We start from the raw sequence: 21,355 nt of genomic DNA, 5'->3' as shown, positions 1-21,355 counted from the left end.
GAAATTGGTTGCTATTCCTGGTGGACTGACGGCCAAATACAGTCCTTCAAAACTCACACAGAAAGGAGGACTAGCCTTGGTTGTTGCCTAAAAAACTCCCTTTAACACCTTCAGATTAAAAAAAGACACCATGTCCCCAAGTGAGTGACACACACTATCTCTGGATTGCAAGTATTATCAACTCTTTCTTTGTATCTCTGATGTTTTCCAAATTTCATATAATAAACAAGTATTATTTTGAATTTAGGAGGTAATTTAAATCTATAAAGTTTTTTAGGGGACTCTGGGTCGATGGTATACTCAATTTTTGCCTCCCAACTACTCTCTGAATCATGAGCAGTTTCTCTATGATAAAGAAAAGTGGGTCTGAGACACAGCTTCACCCTGAATCTCCAGGGGAAGGAACTGTGCATTGCAGCCTCAGAGGCAGGCTTTCATTGAGGTTCAGGATGAAGATTTCTTACTTTGCTGAGACCTCGGGTCATCAGGACCTACTGATCTCACTGAGAGGAGTAGAGTCTGCTTACTTTCCAAGAGTTCTGGAAACAAAAAGATATTCTCCCAACAGGAGACATAGGGTTAACAGTTTTCCAGACTGGACTTTAAAAAATCCAGTAATACGTTGTTTACTGGAGACACATATAAACAAAAGATACAGGAATTATGAGTATTCGATAAATAATGGAAAAAATATACCAGGTAAATATAAACCAAAAACTAAGCTCTAAAAATGAATATGTCATGATCAAGAGGATTTATCAGCGTGGCTAATCTGAGAAATGCAAAGATTGTTGAACTCCATAAAATCAGTCAGTAAAATTTACTACAACAGTGAAATGAAAGAGAAAAACCACATACAATACCATCTCTACAGATTCGGAAAAGGTGAATGATAGATTTTAACATCTATTTATGATTAAAAATAATTCTCTGATAGATAAGAATAGAAGGAATCTTCTTCAACTTGATAGAGGGTAGTTACCATAATCATACTTAATGGAGGCATTTCAGATACATTCCTTTTTAAGCTCAGCAACAAGACAAAGATGCATTCTACCACAGAAGTGGTTATGTCATGGCCAATGCAAAAGCCAAGAAGAGATGAGTTCCAGTTATGCTTATCATGGAGTACTTGGGATCCCATAGAAACAACTGTTACAGCTGGTCAAAAATATTATAAAACTCTCCAGACATAATCCTTGAGAAAAGGAAAAAACACACACACACACACACAAAATCCGTGGAAGTCAGAAGACAGTAGGCTGACATCTTTATAACACTGAAACTTTAAAAATATGTCAGCCTACAGTTCTATATCAAGTGAATATATCCTTCAAAACTGAAGCCAAAATAGAGATGTTTTCAAACCTAAAAACAAACAAACTAGCCAACAAAAAAACTCAAAGCATCTGTTGCCAGGAGGTATACACACAAGAAATAATAAAGAGAAATTTTCAGGGTGAGGATAAATGTTACCAGATAGAAACATGGGACTGTAAGAAGGAATGAAGTGCACCTGAAAGGATAAATATGTGGGCAAATAGAAATAAATATTGACTCTTTCAAACAACAACAATAATAATATTTTGTGGGATTTATAGCATATATAAAAGTAGAGTATAACAAAAATAGCACAGGGGAGGGACGGAGTAATAGAAGTTAAATTTTTGTAAGCTTCTTTTATTGTTTGAGGAATGGTAAAGCACCTATCTAAAGTAGATTATAATGAATCAAAGATATGTATTACAATTTCAAGTGCAACCAATAAGATCATAATAACAGATGATATAACTGAAGAGATAATAGAGGAGAAAATGAAATAATAAAAATACTTGTTAAACCCAAAAGCAAGCAAGAAAGGAAGAATAAATGACACAAAACAGATGAGAAAATAGAAAGCAAATATCAAGGGCTTCCCTGGTGGCGTGGTGGTTAAGAACCCGCCTGCCAATGCAGGGGACACAGGTTCGAGCCCTGGTCCGGGAAGATCCCACATGCCGCAGAGCAACTAAGCCCCTGCGCCACAACTACTGAGCCTGCGCTCTAGAGCCTGCAAGCCACAACCACTGAAGCCCACGTGCCTAGAGCCCGCGCTTCGCAACAAGAGAAGCCACCGCAATGAGAAGCCTGTGCACCGCCACGAAGAGTAGCCCCTGCTCGCTGCAACTAGAGAAAGCCTGCACGCAGCAACGAAGACCTGCCACAGTCAAAAATAAATAAATTAGTTAAATAAATAAAAAAGAAAGCAAATATCAACATAATAGGTATAAACCCAATTATATCAGTAATTAGATCAAATGAAAATGGCACTGAAGATACAAGAAGAGCCTGAGCATCTTCTAGTGCCAGAAAGTGAAGCAGTGCTCAAAAAACAAAAGGATGGAGGCACGGAAAAATTACAATGGCCAAAACTAGAACAATTTGAGCAACAAAATAAAATAACATTTTTTTTTTACCATAAAGCAAGCTTATTGGCTAGTCATAGTCCCTTGCCTGATAAGGAAAATCAAACTTTCAATGTTAAAGGGCCTGAGCTATTAACATTCCTGTCTGAATTGAACTGTTGTACTTTTCCATTGGCTTTTTTTTTTTTGGAAACAGCTTTATTGAGATATAATTCACATACCATACAATTCATCCATTTAAAGTGTACAACTCAATGGTTTTTAGTATATTCACACAGTAGTACAACAACCACTACAATCAATTTTAGAATATATTCATCACCCCAAAAAGAAACCCTGTATCTGCTAGCTGTTACTCCTTTTTACCCCTAAGCCACCCAGGCCCAGGTAACTACTTATATACTTTCTGTCTCTATTTGCCGATTCTGGACATTTCATATAAATGGAATCATATAATAGGTGTGGTTTTTTGTATGTCTGGTTTCTTTCACTTAGCATGATGTTTTCAAGGTTCCTCTATATTGTAGCATGTATATTAGTACCCCATTCCTTTTTATGCCTAAATACTATTCCATTCAGTATGAAATATATCAAAATACACCACAAACAAAAAAAAATCTATATATTTTGTTTATCCACTCATCAGTTGATGGACATGCAGTTTGTTTCCACATTTTGGCTACTAGGAATATGCTGCTGTGGACACTCATGGACAAGTGTCTGTGTGGATTTGTTGGCTTTTATCACAGGACATGGGAGGATTCAGAGCCAGACCAGAGGATCTCCTGCATTATAGCTCCTCTTTATCTCCTTTGCATATTGGCAACCTGACTTCCCTTTCATTGTCAGGATCAATCACCCCAGCCACTAAAGTCATCATTTTTTGCCTATTTATTCAATGTTATTAAGAGCCTGAAGTGGCCAGTAGCAGTCTCAGCTTCTAGGTAAGAAAGGGAAAGATGCTGACTGATATCCACAAAACAGGTCATCTTGTCCAAGTTAGTATTAAGAGCTTTCTCTTCTGAGTTGCTTTTTGGTGAGCGCTCAGGTAGGACATAACATATCTTCTCACTTTGTGCCTATTAGGAGAGGTCAATCCACATATCTCTTCCTTAGTCCTCCTTCTCACAAATGTTTTAATCCTTCTATGTCTCCCATAGCAAGCCAAACCATTAGCCACAGCCCATGAAAAGATGTATATTTTTACTTTTGTCCATATCTCCTTCAAGAAAAACTTAACAATCAAATGCACTGCTCAAAGTTCTAACAAATGGGAGAATTTTTCTTCACCACTGTCCTTCAAGGCCATCTTTTTGGGGCTATAGTGCTGCAACCATCCACTTTCAGGTGATACCAACAAATAATGCAGAGCCATTTGTAATTCAGACCTAAAGGTTTTCTTCTACAGATGACTAGTCATAGGAAACTCCTCATAGGTGTGAGTTGAAAAAAGTGAAATAGGAGTAAGTTGGATATTGCTCATGGCTTTAAGGATCTTCTTGGGTTCAATGTTATATATTTATATGACTTTCGTTCATTGACTGAGGGTTGCTGCACACGTATAATTTTGTGACTTGGTGGGTCAGACAACATCCATTCAGGATAGGCAGCTCAGGTCACGTGGGAAACTTGGTAGTCCATGGTCAAGCATTCAGGCCAGTAACAAATCAGAAAGCTGTTTCCCAAAAACATAGCTGTCTGCAGAGGATGACACAGCTTTGCTCCAAAATCATAAAGGTCTGCACTGTAATTCTCCTATCAGGGCCTGCCAAAGGTTCAAGCAGCACCTCTATCTTCCACAGACACCTATAGATACCATGGGTGTGTTAGTGGGCCCCCTATGAGACAAACCTGAGCCAAAATTCCATTAATCACCTCATATTCAAAATCCCCTGCTTGTGGCTTAGGAATCTCTAGGAATTGGTGTCAGTTCAGAGCCAGCGTTTAGTAAATCCTGAAGAGTCTGATTATTTTCCCTTCCTCAATGCATAACCACTCTGGCAACTGGGCACAAGTTCCTTTGGAGACAGCTGAGAGGAAGCATCAATTTTCGGCTATGTAGAAGGTGCCCTCTTCAAGAGGACTTGGTCTCCCCTTCATTCAGGAGACTCTAGATTTGCCAACTGACTTAAGTCTTGGAATTGATTAAAGAACCATAACTCTCTTTGGAGATTCAGGTCAGGATTCTTACACCAGACTTGGAGCTGCTTGCTTATATAAATCAAGTAAAACTTTAATAAGCTGTCTGCTGTACATTGAGTGGTAACCTGCAAAAATGTATATTGAAGACCTAACCTCTGATATCTATGAATGTGACTTTTTTGGAAATAAGGCTGTTGCCGTTGTAATTAAGATTTAGTTAAGATGAAGTCATACTGGAGTGGGATGGGTCCTTAATCTAATGTGACTGATATCCATATAAGAAGAAAAGAAGAGACACAGAGACCCAGACACAGGAAAAATGCCATGTGATGAAGGAGGCAGAGACTGGAATGATGAATCAACAAGCCAAGGAATGCCAAAGATTGCCAGCAACACCAGAAACTAAGAGAGAGGCATGGAACAGATTCTCCCCTCAAGGCATCAGAGAGAACATGGTACCTATACCTTCATTTCAGACTTCTAGACTTAGGAACTGTGAGAGAGTAAGTTTCTGTTGTTTAAAGCCACCTAGACTGTGGTACTTTGTTACAGCAGCCTTAAGAAACTAATACACTGCCCAACTATTCCAGTCTAGGAACACCATAAATAATTAATTAATGTTGACAATCTCCGTGGGCAAGACTGCTGTGATGATTGCTTTTGTTCTGTCATCCATTACGGTAACAAGTCCATCTTATTTTTGGTGATTATGTACTGTCACTTGGCCGCTGCCATCCAAGATTCCATCATGTCTGTTGAATTCAGGAATGAAAAGATTTTTTTGTGTGTGCACAGTGAAATCAAGGAAAATGTTAACAGATATGTGACAGACTGAAAGACATCCAAAACCAAGATGGAATTATTAACTAGACCGTACAAAGAACTTGTACAAATCAACAAGACAATGGTAGGTAATCAATTGAAACATGCGGCGCCAGCCAGCTCCCTCTCTGCGCTCTGCGACCACCACAGTGAACATGGCCACAGGAGTGCAAGTTGCTGATGAAGTATGCCACATTTTTATGACACGAAAGTTTGGAAGTGCTCCACACCAGAAGAAATCAAGAAAAGAATGAAGGCTGTCATTTTTTGTCTCAGTGTAGACAAAAAGCGCCTCATTGTAGAAGGTGGCAAAGAGATTTTGGTGTAACCATAACTGATCCTTTCAAGCATTTTGTGGAAATGCTTCCTGAAAAAGACTGTTGCTATATACTTTGTATGATGCAAGCTTCGAAACAAAGGAATCCAGAAAAGAAGAGTTGATGATTTTTTTGTGGGCACCAGAGCTAGCACCTCTGAAACGTAAAATAATCTATGCAAGCTCCAAGGATACAATCAAAAAGAAATTTCAAGGCATAAAACACGAATGTCAGGCAAATGGGCCAGAAGACCTCAACTGGACTTGTACTGCTGACAAGCTAGGTGGATCCTTAATTGTAGCTTTTGAAGAATGCCCTGTATAGATCATTGTTTGGTGTCACAAATTGAAAGCTTCCATGTTTAATGTTATCCTCTTGCTATATAAGTAAAGCAAATACATTTAGGCCAGGGACTCACTGATGGGGAGCTGTCTTGTCATTTTTTTAGGGTACACTAACTGTTCTATGAACATGTGCAAATGGCCCTAAAAAATCTAACTCTAGAGTTTAAAAAAAAAACACGCAAAAAGGATATGAATAAGCTGAGGAAAACCTCAATGGTTAGAAATGTAGAAATGTTTATCCTCACTAACCATTAGGGAAACTTAAACTAAAATAATGGGAGATCCCTTTATACCCATGAAATTAGAATGAAAAAGATTGTCACACAGTACGAAGCATTGGTAAGGGTATGGGACAATGGGAATTCTGATGGATTGTTGGTAGAAGTATAAATAGTTTTAGCCATTCAGAAAAAAATTCAGATATAGCTCATATCTCAGTATTACCAGGTCAGGGATGCTATTCCACAAGCCCATGAGGAGTTATAGCTAAAGATTATCAATATAGCATTACTTATAGAGGTAGGGAGTTGGAGGCAACCTAGATAGCCATCATTAGGAAAAAACACAAATTATTTTTTTAAAATAGAAGCAAATTGTGGATGTATGTTATGCAATACAACACAGCAAGTCTTGCTGAATTTTCTTGCGAAAATAGATCTTTGCTGACCTTTTCACTCTATATCTCTACTACTACCTCAGTCCAGGTGATCTTTACACCTTGTTAAGATGACTGCAACAGCCAAAAGTGATCTCTGTATTCTACTTTTGGAACTTCCTACCTTCTTTCAACATGGTAGGAAAAATGACCTTAAAATATGTTAGTGTTCCCAAATAAGAACATGATCTGCCTTCCCATCGATTCAAGTCTTATGTTGTGTTCTCAAATAGACTTTATAGTTTTCTTCACTTATTTCACCATGTATCGACCCAGTAAAGATTTTTGATTCACCTATCATGTACTTAGTCACTGTTTTCTAGGCATTGAAGTACAAAAGTGAAAGTCTTCTACCCTCAAGGAAGCTGCATTCCAGTAAGAGTTTTAGTTAATAAGAATGCAATAAACAAATAGCAAATGCAATGTTAGGAAGTCACATGTACTTTGAAGAAATAAAGTATGGGGCTAGAGAACCTGGGAGCTAGGCAAGGCAACTGCTATTTGAGAAGGTTTATACTTTCCTAGTTAATTTTTTAAGTTATTTTATATTTTTCACTATTATTTATGAAGAAAATAGAGAATGCAGAGAGCAAAATAATACTTCAAAAGTTATCAGTACTGGTCTCCTAAAAACACACTATTTATGTAAAAAGCTACAAAAGGAAAATTCAGAGAATAAAATAAACTCTAAGACATTAAAAATTATGATAGCAGAGATACAAAGTCCTATAAAATGTTGGAATTTAATCTCCAATAAACTAGAATGAAAAGGTAAAGTGATGGAAAGCAGAAGATAAAAATTAGAAAAAAAAAGAGGATCAGCACAGTCAGAACAACATAAAAATAAAAAATTCCACAAGATCAGGAGAGAGAAGAGAGAAAATACAAGAGGACAATTATCAAATAAGTAATAATAATAACAAATACTCAAAATGCAGGATGTGATTTTCTGCATTAATGAACCTACCAAGTGCTCAATACAATGGCTGGAAAAATGTCTTACACTAAGTCACATTAGTATGAGATTTCAGAACATCGGAGACAAATAGAAATTTGTAGAAGCATCCAGAGTAGGTGGAACCAGTTTACATGGTTTGTAAATATGTTGTAGAATTTTTTTTAACTTCTAGCAGAGGATGTGGGAACAACTAAGTAATAGGCTGATATAAAACGAACAACTATAACTACTACAAAGAAATTTTTTAAATTACTAGAAATGAATTTTATTATAATACATTGCATGACTTGGCTATAAGCAATATCCACAGCCATAAAAATGTAAAAACTAAATACATAGCATAAATTACATAGTATAAATGTGCTATAACTGTGGAGAGGCCGAGGTAAGGAAAGTGTGTAGGTGTGGGCTGGTGGAGAAAGAAAATTAAGTCCTTGTTGGATGTCAATAGATGATATTTAAAACTAAAAAAAATGAAAAAAACATTGTACAATTAAGTCAGAATGGAGCAGGTTAGAACCCAACATCATTTTTTTCTTTTTCATCTCACTTTCTACTTACCTCCTCCCCATTAACAATGAATCTGATTTGAAGGTAAAAGGCAGAAGGTAATTGTTGATATAACCCTGACTTTTGCCCTACTTTCATTCTCTTTGGATTTTGAGAATAAGGAAACTCTTACCTTAGGTTTTCTTCAATTCCTCTCTCTGTTTATCATTACTTTGATAATGCTATCTTCTCTCTGAAAAGGAAATGAAAGATTTTACCAATTGTTTTTTTAAATATTACTGCATGCACATCTGATGCCCTCATGATAGACATAAACTGTCTCAATATCTTATCTGTAAAATGGACATTATAATCTCTCTCTTGCCAAATTTTTGAAAGCAATCTTGAAAATGAGGATTCTAGAGTAATACCTGGCACATTGGAGATTCACAGTCACTGGTGATTGTTGCCAGTAGTATTAGTAGTAGTGGTACTATTACTAGTCCTTGTTTTACTTGCCCTGTTGCCAAAACTGATTCATATCACTGTGTGTATAAAATGTAATTGATGGACACAGTATACCTTGGACAGCATATGCACTCAGAAATATTGGTTGAATGAATAAATCAATATATATGGGAATGAGTGCTAGGTGCTGGAGGCTTTTTTCTATAAAATTGACTGGCCTATTTACAGTGAAGTGATCTTTCTGGTTAGATTTCTCCCCAGAGAATTCTATTTTTATTTTAATTGAAGAGCAGTTATAAAAGCTAATTGACTCTTTGCATTTGCAGGAAACTATTCCTACCTCCCATCAACCCCCATACCCCAAGGGGCAATCAATGTTTAGAGGTTTCCCACCTATACCAGTGGTTTAAAAGAGGTTAAGCCCAAGATTAATGTATATAGCTTGTTAGATATGTATTTAGAGTTGTTTTTTTTTTAATGAATCCAACTCAGGCAGGTTGGGAATTAATGCTATAAAATTCAGCTCAACAGAAACTCAATTGAAAAATGAGAATGATATAATAGAGAGTGCTATTGAAAAAATGGCTTTCCAAGGCTGCTATTTTTGAAAAGTAATTCAATGTTCTTTGTCACTTAAAGCAAAGATATAGGCACATTGTACTGTATATAAACACAAAAACTTCCCCCCTGTTTCTTTGGAACTATGTTCAATTTGTATGTATTAGTTGCATATAATGCTTAAGAAGAGTATTAAAGGTATTTTGAGGACAAGATATCAAATCAGACAGAAAAAGTGAAGAAAAATAAGTAAATTTTTAAGTCTACAAGCATAGTATATTTACACATCTAGGAGATAAAAATATTCAACATACTTTATTAGACCAATTATCTAATTACAAGAAAAACAAGATTATAATGGACTTGGAAGAAAACCTTTACTAATTTCCAATTTGTTATTTTTTTAAATATTATCAGAATTAACCTGTTCTTTTTTTCTCCATTAGGCAAAAAAGAACTGGAGTGGGAAGAAATAGATTACCACTCACTTAAAATTAGATAATTCAACAGACATATTCATTACAAAAAAAAATCATCCTTTATCTAAATGTTATGTCAAATAGAATAAAAATACGTGGGAGACAGAAATTTTAACGGATAAAAGAGGATTATTTTAAACCCAATGTAGACTAATTAGTAAGCAAGTATAATATAAACATGGGTTGAACTGGTTCAAATACTTACATTTTAAGAAATTGATTATCTTACACTTTGGCATTCTCTAGCAGTCACTTAAATGTGCAACTGTGTGTTTGTATATTTCTATCCGTATTACTAAAATATTTTACAACAACAAATTAGGGCAATAGGGAATTTAGAATCAAATCTAGAGGCAAATATTTTCATATGAAAAAGAACAACTGGCTACAGTTGGATTTATACTTACTTTACATAGTATTTCCCAGATTCTGGTTCACTAAAACAGCTTGAGGTCCAACTTGAGTTCTACTAGTTCCATATTAAATTTTTTAAGTAGTATTTGTAAGTTTTTCTCAAAAATAAAAATGAATGCAGCCATGACTCTGTGAACATATTTGGCTCCCTGACCTTGCCAGGGAAGATTACAATAGTACTTGGAAGCATAGTAGTGTGTTTCAGTTCACACACTTCAATAGCTTTTCTTTTTACTACGCGATCAAGTTGAAATTTGAATAAGGCAATCTTCACACCTTTCTTTAATATGACCTTATTTTATTCCACCCTACAACAAACCACTATCAGAAAGACTCATCTCATTGCCCTCACTCTCACCCACAAACATCATGCACCCCCTCTTCACCCACCAGACCCAGTGGTCAATGCTCAGCCAAGATGGTACTCCACCCCTGTGGTCATACAGTAATGAAGACCAGCGCTGACCTCTTTCCTCTCTCGGGGAACTTACAACCAGTTCTATATTGTCCACTGATTGATGATTTACTGTCTTTTATATATACATATAAGATATATTAATTATATATGTATATACTTAAATTGCCAAAACTAAAGTTTGAACTTCAGTTTCTCTCGTGTCTTGTGTGTATTAAAACAAAAACAATAACAACTGAAACAACTGTTAATTTTCCAACTTCATAAATATTGTAATGTTTTTTCCTACAAAAAACACCTTTATTTGTTGACAGATTACTCCTGATTGCTGGTGTAGGGGTGGGAAAAAGCTAGAACTCAGGGAAGGAGATAGAATGGTATGGTGAGTGCATAGGGAATGTCAGTTTGGCTTGAGGGCTTTGAATGAGTATTTATTCACTCATCAAACATTTATTTAATGCCTCCTATGAACCAGGATTTGTGGAGGGCTCAGAGGTAAAACATCTGTACCTGCCTGTAAGGAGTTCACATGCTCACATTCTCGTGGGTGAGACAGCAAGAAATCAATATTTATAACCTAGTGGGATAAGCACTGTAATCTGGGTTTGCATAAAGGTGATAAGAACATAAAAGGAGGGGAGCAAAATGAGTCTGACTGGGAGAAATGCCTCAGAGAATTGCTCCTGCAGGTGACGTTTAAGCTGAGCCTCCAGAAGAGTAGGAGTTAGCTAGTCTCATAAGGGAAGATCATTTAATACAAAAGAAGGAGCATGTGCCCAAGAAAAGAGGCAAGAAAACACAGAGTGTAGTCGGGGAATCACAAGTATTTCAGTACAGCTGGAGCATGGAGTACTTACAGGAGACTGGGAGAGGAAAAGTGGGAGGAGAGTGAGACAGAGGCCAAAGCATTGTACGCCATGCCATGGCATTCAGATTTGATCCTACAGAAAATAGGGAGCCACCGGAGGGTTTTAAAGCAGGGCGATGATGTGATCGCATTCGCCTCTTAGAAAGATCACTTTGACAGCTGTGCCAAGGACAGATTGGAGGGGAGGAGTCAGAAGTTGGGGAGGTGAATTAATAACCGAGAAGAGAAATGATAAGGGGCTGAACAGGCAAGAGCAGCAGTGGAGACAGAGAGGAGGGAGCCAGTGTAAGTAACAGGAGAGGATATGATATGGACAGCATTCAGTCCCTGTTGTGGAAGTGAGAGAGGAGCCTAGACTGACTCCCACAATCACGGCTGGAGTGCAGTCCCTCAAGAGAGAAACTCAGGAGGATGGGTGTGGGGGAAAGTTATGGAGACATTAAATCTGCAATGCCAAGGTTGGGACGGTCATTTAGCAGTTTACAGGATATATGTGCCTTGAGGACAAAAGAGAAATTTGGGCTGGAGTCATCAGCATGTGTAGGGCAGCTGAAGCCAAGGATGTAAATGGGATTTCTCAGGAAGAGTAGAAAGAGAAGAGGGCAGAGAACAAACCCTGGATGATCTCATCATGTAAGATGATAATTAAAGAAGAAGGGACTAGGGAATGAGTGAACTAAGAGAGAATGATGTTAGGGAAGAGATTAGAGAAGGAGGTCAGTTATATCAAATTGTCAAATTCTGCAGAAAATCAGAATAATCTAAGGACAAAAACACTGCCTATTTGACCTGGCAATTAGGAAGTCATCGGTGACTTTAGTGGAGCCACATAACAACAGTGGTAGAGACAGAAGCAGGATGAGGAAGAATTGCAAACAGCGAACTTGGACTACCCTTTTAAGAAGCTCTACCAAGAAGACATGTGTCATCTTGTAGTAATCATGTGTAATCACGTGTAATCTTGTAGTAGGCAGCTTCTCAAATGGCTCCCAATGATCCCCAACTCCTGGTCCCCACACTCTATGTAATCTTCCTTTTGATGTGGGCTGGACCTAATGACTTGCTTCTAATGAATGGAATATGGTAAAAGTGATGGGATGTCAATTCTCAGATTAGGTTACAAAAACCTGCAACTTCTGTCTTGCTTGTTCTCTCTCCCTTATTCGCTCTGGACATAGCCATCTGCCAGCTTGTAGACTATCCTATGGAGAAGGCTATGTTATGCGTAGCTAAGATCCAAAGTCCAACAGCCAGTGAGGACTGAAGGTCTACATGAGGGAACTTGGGAGGGTCTCCTCCCTTGGCCTCAGATGAGACCATCGCAGCCCTGTATGACACCTTGATTACAGAATTCTGAGTAACCTAAAACTGCATCCAAATTCCTGACCCACAGAAATTGCGAGATAATCTATTTTTTTGTCTTAAGTTTGGAGAAAATTTGTTACACGGCAATGATAATTAATACACTGCTATGGTGTGAATATTTATGTCCCCCCCCCCCAAATTCATATGTTGAAATTCTAAGGCCCTATGTGATGGTTTTAGGAGGTGGGGCCTTTGGGAGGTGCTTAGGTCATGAGGGTGGAGCCCTCACAAATGGGATTAATGTTCTTAGAAAAGAGACCCCACAGAGCTCCCTAGCCCTTTCAGCCATGTGAGGGCACAGTGAGAAATCAGTAGTCTGTAAAATGGAAGAGGGCCTTTACCAGAACCTGACCATGCTGGCACCTTGATCTTGGACTTCCCAGCCTCCAAAACTGTGAGAAATAAATTTCTGTTGTTCATAAGCTACCCAGTCTGTGGTATTTTCATTTAGCAGCCCAAATTGACTAAGACATACATCTTCTGAGAAAAGAAGATGATGAACATTAAATGGTTAAATGTATTGGAAACAAGAGGGCTTCGAACAGATAAATGCCTGGGAAGAAATGAGACAAAGAGATTAGCTTTGGAGAGGACGAGAAACAGATTTTCTCTGATTTTAAAGAGGAAGGGGAAGTACGTAAGCAGTAGTTATTTCCTAATGGCTCTCCATTCCTTAAAACAAAGTGGCCATCTATTGAGAATGGCGAAGCTGAAGAGTAAGGAATGTATGGAAACTAGCAATCCTAGCTTCCGAGGAGAGTGTGCAAGGGAGTTGGACAAGGAAAAAATAGAAGTATAACAGAGCAGTGATAAGGAGCTACTGAAATTGTCGAGAAGAAAAAAAATGGAAAGATAAAAGTAAGAAAGAATGAGAGGGTGGAAGAACAGAAGGATGGAAGAGAAAAGGAAAGAATAGAAGAAAGTTGTTTAGTTGGTTAAGATGACAGAGTGAATACTGGAGTTAGCAATGCCTACAGTGTGAAAATTTTAGATAAGGGCAAAAAACAGAGCATGATAATGACATTGGGTTGATCAAACAGAATGAGATGAAGGCAATTGGAATTTAAAATCAAGAAAGGATAAATATTTGGATTATTAGTCCACCATATAGACCTGAGTTTTCCCATGATGATGACAGAATTTATAGTAGAGAGAAATATTACTATTATTAATATTGTTAATACTTTTAAAATTATTTGATGACAGCAGCAATTACTATTTATAATGTGCCTATGATGTGCAAATCACTAGGCTAGGAATATGAACTTAATTCTCCTATTCTCATAATGGCCCTAAAGACTATTAGCTCCTTGTTTTGTGAAAGCTAAGTAATTTGCCCTCCTTTGGACAGTTAAGTAAGTGAAGCAGAGACTGCTGGTCATCTCCTAACATCCATTCTCTTTTTCTTATACAGATTATATGGATTATTTGGCATGCCTGCCCAAATAAAGACTACATTTCTCAGCTTCCTGTGCTGATGCTATGTTGTGACTGTGTACATGGCTATGCTTCTAGATTGTGGCCAATGAAACATGAATAGAAATAATGTGTGCAACTTACTGTTTGTGCTCTGAAAATAAATTGTGTGTATATCCCTTCCCCTCTTCCTTTTTCCATTAACTGGAATGTGAATATGATGGCAAGAGCTGGAGCAGCCATATTGGATCAAATAATGCAAACTGCTTATTGAGAATGGCAATATTATAAGATAGAAATAAGTCAGATCCCTATTATGTGGTTGTTTAGCAGAGTGTAGGATCAATGCCCTCTGTCTAAAATTGGTTCAGATGTCAAGACTGATGATATCTCTCTCTCTCTCTCTCTCTCTCTCTCTCACACACACACACACATACACACACACGGGATATGAAAATGTTTATTACTCATATAATGAGGCTTTCTGGGGAGAGCAGGGCAGACACTCAAGTAGGTCCAAAATGCCTTGAGCAAAGGGAAGAGTAAGTGGCCTTGGTTTTTACTGTGATTAAGACTTGGGGCCGAGGTAAAAGTTCCCAAGCTGTCCAGCGTTTGTGTGGTTTGATCTTCCTGCTGGTGCCAATGGCAGTATAACAGGGGTCTCCTTACTGCCTTGCCCAGATGTGTGGCAAAAGGGAAAGAGGGAGGGGTGGGGCTTGAGAACTGTCAGTCAAACATCTAAAATGGAGTCAGACTCTATTACATCCTCAGCTCTACTGAGGTCCATGCTGTCCCTGGACCACCTACTTGGATATTTACATGATGGAAATAAACTTCAAACTTATTTAAGCCATGGTTTGGGGGCATTTCTTTGTTATAGCAAGTTAAACCCTACCTGCCTGATATAGGGAGTGATGCTGTGAAACTGCGAGAGGTAAAGTCCTCAAAATACGTGGGAGAGAGATGAAAGCTATGATAGTGATGAGGAGGGAGACAAAGGAAAATAAGGCTATACATAGATGTCATAAGAAAGAAAGAAGGAAAAGAAGGAAGGAAGGAAGGAAGGGAGGAAGGGGGAGGGAGGGAGGAAGGCAAGCAGCCAAAGGAGGAGAAAAAAGAGAGGAAGAAAGATTTTATAAAAGAGTGCAAGTCTGATAGGTGTAGGAGAGACTGTTGAGCCCTCTCTTGCTGTGCTAGCTCTTACATGAGCCATAAACCTGATATGTGGGGAGAAGAGAGAAGCCTCCCTATAAAAGGAGTGCAAGAAAGATGGGGTCCTTGGAGAGAATGGTAGTTTTCACTTAAACAAGAGTGGATGAAGGGAAAATTATGTGAAAAGGTATGAGTTAAAATGGCGGGTTTCCAACAGATTGGATCTTCCCAGGGCAGAATAGGTTCATTGTAAGAAGACGAATCAGGGAAGAAGTATCAAATTGTTGGAAAATGAGATTAGTGAGGTCAGTAAACAATCATAGGGGTTGCATTTTATGCACTGGATGAGAATGACAGGGATGGGAACAGAAGGAAACTAGTGGACTCAGGGTTAGATATGAATCATGATGTAAACTCTGGTGTTGAATAATGCTTGGATTTTAATCTGTATGTGGTGAAAAAATCAGAGAGAGCCGTTGAGAAGACAGGTGTGATCAGGTTTACCTTTTAGGAAACTTAGTCTAAGAGCAAATTTTAAATAGTGAAAAATTAGAGGTAAGTAGAAGAGACAAGATGCAGGACAACAGAGTTTTACTTGGTTGACGTGTTATAATTTGTATATAATTTACAAATTTAAGTGATAGAAAATTCAAATTCTTCCTCTGGGCTTCTGAAGCCCTTATTTCTATCTCCATTATAGCACTTAACCAAATTGTATTATGCTTTTTCTGTTTTCACGTTTGCCATCCCCATAGCCTGAAAGCCCTTTCCAAACATGTGCTGCCTTTTACATCTTTGTATCCCCAGGGTTCTGGGCCTGACACTGGAAGGCATTCAGAAAAAATATTTTTAAATCAATTAAATGAATAAGAGGCTACTGGAATATTTAAGATGTATGGTGAATAGGCCTCCTACCAAAGGAGTAACAGCAGGAATGGAGGGAAAGAAGGATATCAGAGGCATTTAAAGGAAACAATCATTAGGATGAGATGACTGAATGAAGAAAGTAGAAGACTCAGAAACAACTCCAGTATCTAGATTGAAAGGCAAGTCAAACTACAATGGTGTATTGATACCACTGGGGACCATAGGACCAAGTAGACGTCTAGATCCCCTCACTTCTCCCTCTCACTTCAACAACTGATATTTGTCAGTGCCTGGAAGTGATGTGGAGGGTAGGAAAGGTGGGGGGATCAGGGAATATAATTTCCTCTTCTACAATATAAGAAGAAGCATATGTAAATTCAAAGGTACATAGTCAACTGAAAGCCCAGAAATAAGACAAGGTTTAAGATACAGATTAATATTTCAAACTGGACTAAGATATTGATGCTCTGACAATACTCTTAAGGATGTTTCCGATTCCAAAGGTCTATGAGATTTGAACCAAAGCAAAATGTATTTTTTCAATATCAAGCATCACTTATAGAATACCTTCAGGGAGTATATATATGGAGTATCCGATGTGAATGTGAATGAGAATTTTTAACCAAACTATTTTAAGGAATTAATACAACCAATTGTCAGATCTCAACTGAAGCAGAAACAAAGGCAAAGGTTATAACTATAGATAGAGTGAACCGTGTATCAAAACATTTGAAAAGAATATAGGGTCAAATGAAAATTATAGAAAGATCAATATCAATATAATAAATATGCTGGCAATAATAAAACTGATATTCTATTTCAGAGAAAAACACCTATTAATATAGTCGTCCAAGAAAGCAAAAATAAAACATGTCTGGATATTTACTAGAAATTATTTTATTCTTTCCTAAGAAAAAGACTATTCTTAAAGACAGAGACACCAACTTTCCCCAAAGCAGGGGCTGACACATAAAGGGAAGATAACACTGAATGCTTCTGAATTTGATCAAGTTAGCAAGAACCATGATGCTGGGCGTGAACTAATGGTAATGGGCTTATTTCCACTCTAGGAAGTACATGAATTTAGTTTAGCTCATGACTGAGATCTATCTAGAGTATACAGTGGCTCAAAAAAAAAGATGATAGGCTCAGCCAAACACTGGCCACAGTCAAACAAGCTCCAAACAGAGGAGGCTCAGATTTCCCTGTTTTGCCTAGAGGTGCTGCAGCACAGAAAGTCAAGATGTATGTATTTCCAAGGCGCTCACTCTAGCTATCAGCCACAGCCTGAGCCAACTGTACCCATGAGCATCCTTAGCCAAGGACAACTGGGGTCTAAGACCTTGCCCTTCACAGTTGGTTTGGTATCTCAGGAATGTTGAGAAACTGCTTAAGAAGATGAATATCACTCTTGTGATGGGGCCAAGTCTCACCATTTCAGAGAAAGGACGATGCTACGAAGGGTTGCTCTGCAGGCCGTTATTTGGTCCAAAGCTTGTTTCCAGACACCAATGTCTTACCTATCAATCATCCCAGTGAGATTAATGCCTATTAGATGTCTGAATGCATCTTTATATTAAATTTAAATATGCTTGCTTTAACTTATGGACAATGAACAGAAATTATTTGGAAAGAATGAGTATAACAAGTGAGCATCTATAGAAACAAGACGACCACTAGCACAGAATATGTAGGCAATTGGACAGAAACCCCTCTTTTCCATTTTATTGATATAAACAGGCCTGTTTTCCAACCACTACATCACATAAAAATCAACCCATTTTCACATATCTTCTGAAAGGGAAGACAGAAACAGTAAAACAACAAAGACTTCTGTAAGAATGATTTTGAAACAATGAAATGTGTTTCAATGTCCTTTCCGTGTGCCAGTTAATGTAAATGTGTATGAGGAAAACTGTATCATGTGTATGCCTCACTTCTAGTAAGAATATTGGGGCAAAAGCAATTGAATTTCATATGTCACATATTAAAACTTATAAGGTGTCCGTGGGCTTCACCAGCCACAGTTTGTCTATTCTAATCAGGTTTCCTTCTGAAACTGGTTCCCTGAGGAGAGAAGGGCTGCTCTCGGCTGAGACAGAGCTCCCAGAGGGAACAGTCAAAATGGAAAACTTCACATCAGCAGTCCAAATACCAATCCAATCTCCCATGAAGAATACTATTTTGACTTAACTGGTTTAATCAAAGAAGTAATCCCAATGTTCTTCATGTGTTTCTCGGGCTTTACAATGAAAGAAATGTTATACTTAGGACACGGATTTAAATGTGGAGGAGGAGAAGCCACCATTAATTTTGCCTGCCAAAAAATCAGTAACTGATGTTTTAACCTTTCTCTTTCTTTCTCACTCACTCCGGTTTAAGAAATAAACTCTGTGTATATTCTTTCCTATGATTTACGCGCTGGTTTGAAAACTTAGAAATAAGTCAATAACCTCTTTAGACAATCCTGTTAGGAAAATTGTCTGATCCAGGAGGCAATCAGAACTCAAGCTTCCATCAAGGACTTCTCTTTGCCATTTTCAAATCCTATTTTCTTATAATGATCACCTACAATTACAAGGCAACTGGTCACTATTGGAATGTAAATTCTTAGAATTCAAAGTATTTACAGTATTCTGATGTGACATCAGTTTCTCCAACAGAATGTATTTGATGATGTATATAAATGGGAGCCCACTGCACCCTAAGCTGTTATTTCCCATACAAATGAACAATAACCTGAGTACAGGGAAGGGAAGGATGGACTCAAAGAGTATGTTCCACTGAGAATTGTAATCTCAGAATTTGGGTCATAGGACAGCAGTATCACAGCTTTCACTTTGGCTAAGTTTTTAAAGGCTGTTTCTTGAAGTATTGTCCTCATTAAGACATTGATCTCCTCCCACTAAAATTCTTACAAGTGTAATAAAATTGTTCCCATCTCACTTAAAAAGACAAACCAAGTTTTTATTACATTCAGAAAGGCTGCCGTCCAGGTAACTGTTTGGACACCAACTGCACATCAGTGGTAATGACAAGTGAAGTCAAATGGAGCTTGCTTAGGAGACCAGACTTTCTATATGGTTAAGGATGCCAGTTCCATTTTTGTTCTAGAATCTCAATTAGACAGAATAATTTCTTGCATATTAATCTATTTCTGATCTAGGATAAAGTCATAGAGATTTCCTTTCATCTCTACTTCTTCAGGCCAAGCTTCTGCTAAATTAAAAACTTTTCCCATCTCCTTGCACATGTCCAGGGAGCTCATATGCTTGGATTCTTGTTTGATCTTCAGTTCTCCTAAACCCAGGGCCATTGTTTCTCTTCTGGGCAGGCAAAGATGTTCCTCACCTTTACTTACTAACAGAGTCTCTAACCTGGTTACACAGAAGTGTCAAGCGATTTTAAAATGTAGTCCGTTATCTAAAGGATGACATAGATACATACATATACATGCATGGACCAGCTCTAGAAGGGTACACAAGAACTGGGTAACAAGTGGCTTCTTCTGGAGAGGGGAACTGGGTCATTCAGGATAACTGGGTAGGAGGGAGACTTACTTTACACTGTTTCCCCTTTTGCGATGTTTGAATCATTTTACAATGTGTTTTCTTATTCAAAGAAAAATGTATTTAACTGTTCAGAGGGAAAAATAATATAGAAAAAATGCACAGTATTAAACAATGTATATGTTATGCTTCCATTTGAGTAAACAAAAGAAACTCTGTATACCTATGGAAAATTTCTAGAAGGATACATAAAAATTTGATATTAGTTAACTCTAAGGAGTGCGACTGGTATTCTGGAGTGGGTGAAAGATACTTCTTAAAATTCTTAATTATAAAATACAATCTAAATATAACATGAAATGGGGGTGGATTAGGGGAAAGATAAAGGTGTGATTTCTAATCTAGTAAGCAAAATTTCCCTCCCAAATCACACACATACACTGGAAAAGCCAGACACAAACATCACTGGCCTGCTTGACTGAGGATGATTTTACATCTTATCAGTAAGAATGAGCTGTCCAAGCAGCATGCATAGTTTATCACACATCTAAGCCATATTTCAAACTTTTGTGTTATTAACATGTCAAAAACAATCTGCTGCATTGTCAAGACTACATGAAAGAAACATAATTCTGGTTTCCAACACCTATATCGGTAACTTACACAACATGTTTCCTCTTAAGACAACTCTGAAGTTTGTTTAAAGCAGAGGCACATTTGCAGGCCTGAATTCAGGGAGTTACAAGGAAAAACTAGGGAAAAAAATAAGCCCATCTCCACTACTCTGCTCTCTTCATGGGAAGTGGGGAGAGTGCCTGTGGAGGAGGTACTCCCCCTCTGCTCTCCTGTCCCTGTTTTCTTCCCAGCAGAACCACCCAAGTCCCCACGGGCATGTCGGACATGACTGGAGAATGAAGTAGGAAATTCCAATGTGTGAGTGGGTGTGTGTGTGTGTGTGGAGGCATTCTTCTTGTCACATTTACTTTGTGTTTGAGCAAAATAACAACAACAGTAACAAAGGGATTATAGGTAGTTATGAACAACCTGCTTCAGAATTATCAGTTCAGTGTTTAAAATGCAGATGTATATTCTACCACTCTAACATCAAAGCACATTAAATCACTCTCCCCAGGGGTAGAGTGATTTAAATTTATTTTATTTATTTATTTTTGGCTGCGTTGGGTCTTCGTTGCTACGCACGGGCTTTCTCTAGTTGCGGCGAGCGGGGGCTACTCTTTGTTGTGGTGTGCGGGCTTCTCATTGCGGTGGCTTCTCTTGTTGCGGAGCATGGGCTGTAGGCGCGTGGGCTTCAGTAGTTGTGGCATGCAGGCTCAGTAGTTGTGGCACACGGGCTTAGTTGCTCCGCGGCATGTGGGATCTCCCCGGACCAGGGCTCAAACCTGTGTCCCCTGCATTGGCAGGAGGATTCTTAACCACTGCACCACCAGGGAAGCCCTTTGTTCTATATTTAGAACAAGCTCCCCTGGCAATCCTTAGGTATATAATTGTTTGAGAATCAGGGATCTAAGAAATAAAGGCAATAATAACACTAGAGCTGACATTGATGGAATGCTTTCTATTTTCCAGTTTCTGTTGTCACCGTCCTTCCTGCAACACACCTTCATTACTCACCTGGACCATTGCCTTAGCATCTCATCTGGTGTCCCCGAGTCTGCTTTTTTTCCCCCATCACCAACCCACAGCAGCACAGT

The 21,355-nt window shown here is 38.2% G+C and overlaps 1 protein-coding gene and 1 pseudogene across 4 annotated transcripts in view; one reads left to right on the top strand and one right to left on the bottom strand.

The window, feature by feature from the left end:
- Positions 1 to 21,355, bottom strand: part of RFC3 (replication factor C subunit 3) — a 775,950-nt gene that overhangs the window by 246,308 nt on the left and 508,287 nt on the right. For all 4 annotated transcript variants that reach the window (XM_059902817.1, XM_059902818.1, XM_059902819.1 and 1 more), the window contains one exon: positions 8,326 to 8,385. The gene's annotated coding sequence lies outside the window, so the exon portion shown is untranslated. The remainder of the gene's footprint in view (positions 1 to 8,325; positions 8,386 to 21,355) is intronic.
- LOC132352523 (destrin-like) lies at positions 5,525 to 6,010 on the top strand (annotated as a pseudogene).

The sequence above is a fragment of the Balaenoptera ricei genome, chromosome 18 (assembly GCF_028023285.1).
Source record: "Balaenoptera ricei isolate mBalRic1 chromosome 18, mBalRic1.hap2, whole genome shotgun sequence".
In the NCBI taxonomy this organism is placed as follows: Eukaryota; Metazoa; Chordata; class Mammalia; order Artiodactyla; family Balaenopteridae; genus Balaenoptera; species Balaenoptera ricei.
This window is presented reverse-complemented; position numbering and strand designations above follow the sequence as displayed.